This window comes from Rhipicephalus microplus, chromosome X (genome assembly GCF_043290135.1).
Source record: "Rhipicephalus microplus isolate Deutch F79 chromosome X, USDA_Rmic, whole genome shotgun sequence".
Classification (NCBI taxonomy): domain Eukaryota; kingdom Metazoa; phylum Arthropoda; class Arachnida; order Ixodida; family Ixodidae; genus Rhipicephalus; species Rhipicephalus microplus.
The window spans coordinates 243,143,099-243,149,098 of NC_134710.1; the positions used below are offsets into that span (position 1 = coordinate 243,143,099).

General features: G+C 44.7%; 1 protein-coding gene across 5 annotated transcripts in view; it reads right to left on the bottom strand.

Moving 5' to 3' along the window:
• The window catches only part of Sec24AB (Protein transport protein Sec24AB), a 168,037-nt gene extending 163,672 nt beyond the window's left edge, over positions 1 to 4,365 (bottom strand). For 4 of the 5 annotated variants that reach the window (XM_075878875.1, XM_075878873.1, XM_075878874.1 and 1 more), the window contains exon 1: positions 4,227 to 4,365. The gene's annotated coding sequence lies outside the window, so the exon portion shown is untranslated. Of the gene's footprint in view, positions 1 to 3,918; positions 3,941 to 4,226 lie in introns of those variants that run through there. The other variant, XM_075878872.1, reaches the window with a different exon arrangement.
• Between the last annotated feature and the right edge of the window lie 1,635 nt (positions 4,366 to 6,000).

Here is a 6,000-nt window from a genome sequence, read left to right on the forward strand (position 1 = left end):
CACGCTAGGCGTGGTCCGGGCAACTGCCAAGGGCCTTTGTGGTGCCGCCCCTCGTTGCACCACTTCGGCAAAAGGTGTTTTTAGTGCTAATGATAACGAGACTCGTTGTCTTGCTTCCCTGAATGTGATATTTTCCTTAACTTTTATAGTTATTATTTCTTTTTCTCTTTTCCAGGCTGGGCACGCTCTGGAGTATGCGGGGTGGCTACCTTCGCAGTTTGCACAGAGGATCTCGTCTTGACTACATTCATCAGCACTGTGGCCGGTTGTGCCACACTTAGCACACATCAGCTGTCCTCGGCAGCTCTGGGATGAATGACCAAATCGCTGGCATTTAAAACAACGCCTCGGGTTTGGAATGAAGGGTCGGACATGGAGTTTTACATAGCCAGTTTCGAGAGTCTCGGGTAAAGTGGTTGAGTTGAAGGTGAGTATCAAGTGCTTTGTTGCTATTTCATTGTTGTTACGTCTGATTTTGATGCGCTGGACTTGTATTACACCTTGATCCTTCCATCCATCAAAGAGCTCTTCTTCACTCAGTGTCATCAAATCTTCATCCGATACCACGCCCTTCACTGTATTCATGGTACGGTGTGCGCTCACAGAGACAGGGATGTTACCAAAGGCCACGAGGTGCGAGAGTTTATTGTACTGTTCCTTGTCTTTTAATTCGAGAAGCAGATCTCCACTTGCCATCTTCGTGGCCTTATAACCGGTTCCAATGGTCTCCCTCAAGCACTTGGCTACAAGGAAGGGTGAGATTGCTCTAGCTTTTGTAGATGATTGTTCGCAGTGGAGGACATGGTATTTTGGAAAAGTTTCTTTGTTTTTGGGCCAAAGTAGGAATGTTGCATCGGTGCGTACCCTTTTCGAAGCACGATCAGTTAAAGAGGGGGTCGGGGATCCCATGAGAAAATGTGTATTTTTCGGTAACAGCGCCTACCACCCACCACGGAGTCCAACGAGGGGACGTGGCAGAGCATGTAGGCATGTCTGCGCAACGCCAGCAGTACGCAGTTACTATAACCCAATATGGTTTACCCTAGTTTGGATAGCCACACAAGGTTAACCCTTGCCGCCAGGAAAAATTGGAAGTAAAATGAAGTGAGGAGAAGACAGGAAAGATGTAAAGTGAGAACAAATGACGAAGATATAGGGAGAGAGAGATAGGAAAAGGCGACTGCCGATTTCCCCTGGGTGGGTCAGCCCAGAGGTGCCGTCTACGTGAAGCCGGGGCCAAAGGGGTGTGTTGCCTCTGCCGGGGGGCCTTCAAGGTCCAATCACCCAGCGTCAGCTCAACCCCCAGGATCCCCTTTTCCCCGGACACGGCAAAGCCACGCACGGCTAGGCGTGGGAGGGAGTAGAAACTCCCCCGTTAGCTCGGGTCCGTGGTGTCGCTACACACCAAACGCCTACTTGCGCAGGCGCCCCTGCGGGGTCAGCAACATGTAGGCAGTACAACAATGTTACTGGTAACTGGTCACAAATCATTCAATCTGCTGCATCTTAAGTCCCGTCAGTCACCAAAAGTGATCATCTCTGAATACAGCCCTTGGTATTTCAACTACTAACTACTGTAAATGAGCGGAGCAAATCCAATTACACCAACGTACCAAGACTCCTACTTCAAAAGCATGGCCTAAATTCTGTTTATAGGCAAGAAGGATGCAATCTGTACAACAAAAGCATAATAAGAATGAGAATTCTTACACGAGGGTTTTGCCCATAATCTTCTATAACACACGATGCAACCTCCTCTTTTCTTTCCTTCAGCTAATGCCATGTAAAGTTTTCATTTGTTCTATTCTCCCCCCCAAAAGCAAGTGGTCAAACCAAATTTCCCTACACACTGACACTGGCACATGACATGCAAGAAGGCTATGAAAAAAGTGAAAGCATCTCAATTGCACACAACCCACTCAGAAACTGGGTTTCTCTATAGGTCCATTATCCATACTTCTCTTTAATGCATAATACTGTAAACACTACTTACATGTCTCCTTATTCTCGGTAATATTCTAAGTGAAACCCCCGCAATGTGTTAACAAAAATAATGTTACAACCTACTACATTTCTTGTTGCTCAATCTTTCATATTATGGTTTAATTGTCAATAAAACAGTTGCACTATAATGCATCAAGCACTACATATGGTGCATATTTAAATAATATAAATATCGTGATTAAAATGTTTTCAACAGCCAAGTGCGAAAGCTGCATGAGGGCTTTCTTATAATGAAAAAAATCCATAAACAGGGGTTGCTTGCTCGAGCCAATGATTCAACAAGTAGACTTGTTTTCTTCAAAGCTAAAACTGTGACTTCTTGCCTTGAACAAAACAAGTCCACTTGTCGAAACGTGACAGTTCTAGCATTGAAAAAGTCCAGTTGTCGAAACGTCAACTCAAGCATATCAACCTCCACTTACAAACATTTTCATCCTAAGTTTCCATCTTCCCCTTCATGTCATCTTTAAGAATGCCTCTAATAACATAAGACAGTGCCACATATAGAACCAACAACTGTTTACCCAAATGCATAAAATTCATTGTACAAGCCTAACGTTCCCCAAATCCATCCTTCCAAAATTTGACAGTCATACAAGCTAAAACACCAGGGATCAATCACTGCTGTTTTAACTTCATTTAACCACAAAAGAACATGTACAGCAGCTATATACTCGAGCGAAATTAACAACTATACACTCCAGCCAAATTAACTTATTTCATACACTGAAATGAGTCTTAAGCTTTAGATACAAATGATAACTGTGAGCACTGTGAGCCTCTGAATTACAGTTCAACCATAAGCAGCCATCACTGAACAATGCGCCTAACTGTTTGCAAAGGGTGTGCTCTGGAAAGACAAAGCAGGAAACCTGGGAAGAAATAGCTGATGCCTGCCATCAGCAAAAAATGATTTTGTTCAAATTCGAGCACTCAAGTTGTATAGAATCAAACAGTTACACTACTTTTACTATATGCACACAATTTTTCGAAAAGCTCCCAACACTAACACGGTATTTGCTAACTTATGGGTCAGTGTGAACATTAAAAACATTACAGAGGTTTCTGAACAAAAGACATAATCGAGCAAGCTACCAACACGTTAATCCATCTAGCAATATTCTAGGTGGCTTGTATTACTGACACCTGCGAGTGTTGGCTTTATTCAACGAAAGCTTGCAAAAAATGTGTCGTGCTTCAGAAAGGCGCTCGTCACCTTCACGGGGGGTGTGCTGCTGTCAGAATGTGCAGCACGTTTAACTTTTAACGAAGAAAAAGAAAAGGCATATGCGCAACAAAAACAGTGGCACGAATATCCCTCGCACTATGGCGATCATTTGTTATCTCAAATCATGCTAGAACATTGTGACGAAATGCGGCGTTTCCTCAAGCGGTACATGCCCGCACGAAATGTTACACAGCCCATAGTTTAAAACACCGAGACTAGAAGCCGCCCGTTCGTTTCGCGGCTCTATTTCAGCCATTTCACAATGACAGAAAGTATAAAGCGCAGTAAATGACCAGACAGAGAATGTAAACTCTCTGCCGCGCTGACACAAGGTCACTGACTGCAAATCACAGGGAGGGAAGGAGAGAGGGAGAGTTCATATGAGACAAAGTACAATGCGCTGGCCACAAGCACGAGTAAAGAGAGCAGACACGACGAAAATGAGAAGGTTGACTGCACAAACATCACCTGAGCGATCAAATTCAAGGCTACGATACGGCATCACCTATTTCTTCTCAGGTTTCCTGCTTCGTCTTTCCGCGGCACACCACCTGTTTGTATCCAACAGCCAAAAACTTTTCGGGTCCTGTTACGTACCGATCTTAACAAATGTGATTACCGTGCCATGGAACATATTTAACGAAAGATTATCATGGGAAAACAAGCGGCATCACTATGTCGCTTACCGATGATGCGGCAGCGCTTACGCGTCAATGCCACGAAGACGTCCGATTTAATTGTCACAGATTGCAACACCTTCGAAACAGCCTGTTGTACGTGTGCCCAGTTTAAACAACGCTAATTTATATGCGCAAAATTCCACTTGAAATACACGATTAAGCCTTTTCTTTTTTTCCCTTAAAAAAAAAAGACGCCGGAAAGCTGGCCCGTCGCTCACAGGCCAAAGTAGCACTGCGTCGTTGGAAATACAAGGAAAATTGTTTGCTTAAAAACCTATCAACCATGGGTAACTGACAAAAGCTTGAGTACTCACATGAAAATGGTTAAAGCGCAGCTCGACTGCTTCGTCTTTTACTTCTATAAAATACTCATACTTCCCGTGGCAAGAAGCTGACGTTACGTTCCGACCGCCGGAAATGGTTCAATACGCATGCGCCCTCAAAACAACGTGGCATTCAACCCAGAATGCACTTGAAAAAGGAAGCGGAAGTTACGCACTAAAAATGAAGCTGCTTTACATTGAACTGAAACCGAAAATACAACAAGCCTCTTCGATTTTTGCTGTTTTGGCAGCTTTACAAAAGCCCGAGCTGCCCGAGAACTGATCTGACAAAAAATGACGTCAACTATGCACGTATACCTAATATATTAACTTCATGGTTATGCGTAACGAGAGGCTAAATGCTCGAACAAGAGTCGGGCAACCGGACTGCCTCAGTCCGGTTGCCCGACTCTTGTCATCATCATCGTTACGCTAGCACAGCCGCGCTTGCTCTGTCGTCTGCTACATCTGCTACATAGAGGTATGGCAGCTTGGGCTAGTTGGTATGGCATGACGATAGTTATAGCGCGAGAACAAAAAGACGACACAGAGACAAGAAGTATTTCGCGTCCTTCTTGTCTCTGTGTCGTCTTTTTGTTCTCGCGCTATAACTATCGTCATGCTACATAGAGGCTTCGCGTCTTATGTGGTTCTTAAAGGGAAAAGAAGAGAAAAGTGAGCCCTGTAACTGCCTGCATCAGGTGCGACACCTCAACAGTAGCTCACAAGGAATGGGGGTAAGGAGGGATTAAAAGGAAATGATTAAAAGGCATATATAGAGAGAGGAACAAGAGATGGAGGCGCAGGGACAGCGAGCGACGGAAGTACAGTGTCTAGGAATATACTGCCTAGTGTGCTGAGCGCGTGCATTCCGTACGAGAGAGGGTGGCCCGCATATGATGACTGCACTCAGATGCCACAAGCGGCGCTGCGTGTGCCACAAGCAACGCGCGAAATTCATCTGGTTCTCTTGCTGCCGGAGCCGCGCAACGTTTAAAATCTGTGCGTGACAGCTGCCATCTGATTTACTGTGAAGTTCGACGACGGCACCATATGTACACTGCAACACCCTGAGATGTTAAAAGCTAAGCGGCCATGCAAAGAAAGGACGTTTACTGTGCCGCTGTGTCAAAGAAGTTATCTGTCGAACAAGGAAAAGGTGTCTTGTTCCCCGCACTAACGGATCCAGCATGGTTTCCTGAATGAAAAAGTAGGATCAAGAGGGCAGACAGAAGGCTGAATCCGAAGGCTGTCGTGTGAGAAAAGCATTCTGAGAGCGACTCCACCGAACCATCTTTTCAGATTAGGGTGGACGGTGTCGGGAATTAAATCGCCGTTTAGGCAAAATTTTAAATATTAATATTTATCTAAAAAATCAAAAATACCCTTCCGAATTTCATCCACACAGTTTTTCTCCCATGTCAACGTCGGACTCCCTTTCCAACAACGTTTTGAGTATCATATGCGGCGAGTGTCAGAATGATAACATTGACATGTTATCATTCTTTGTTTTCACTCGAATCCTGATTGAATGCAGGCTAAGAGGTAAAGGTTTTAGGTTCTTCTGTGATAATTCTTGCTCTCAAGAACAAAGCACATTTTAAAAAATAACTCTGGTGGTTATACTGTCAATGGTTTTGAAAATAATTTCTTTGCGTTGTGGGCCACGCAAAGACACGTGCGCCACGCGGCGCAGACAACTGTAAAGTTGTCTGCGCCGCGTGGCGCACGTGTCTCGCCCCAAGGCTTTATTTTGGTGGTGACC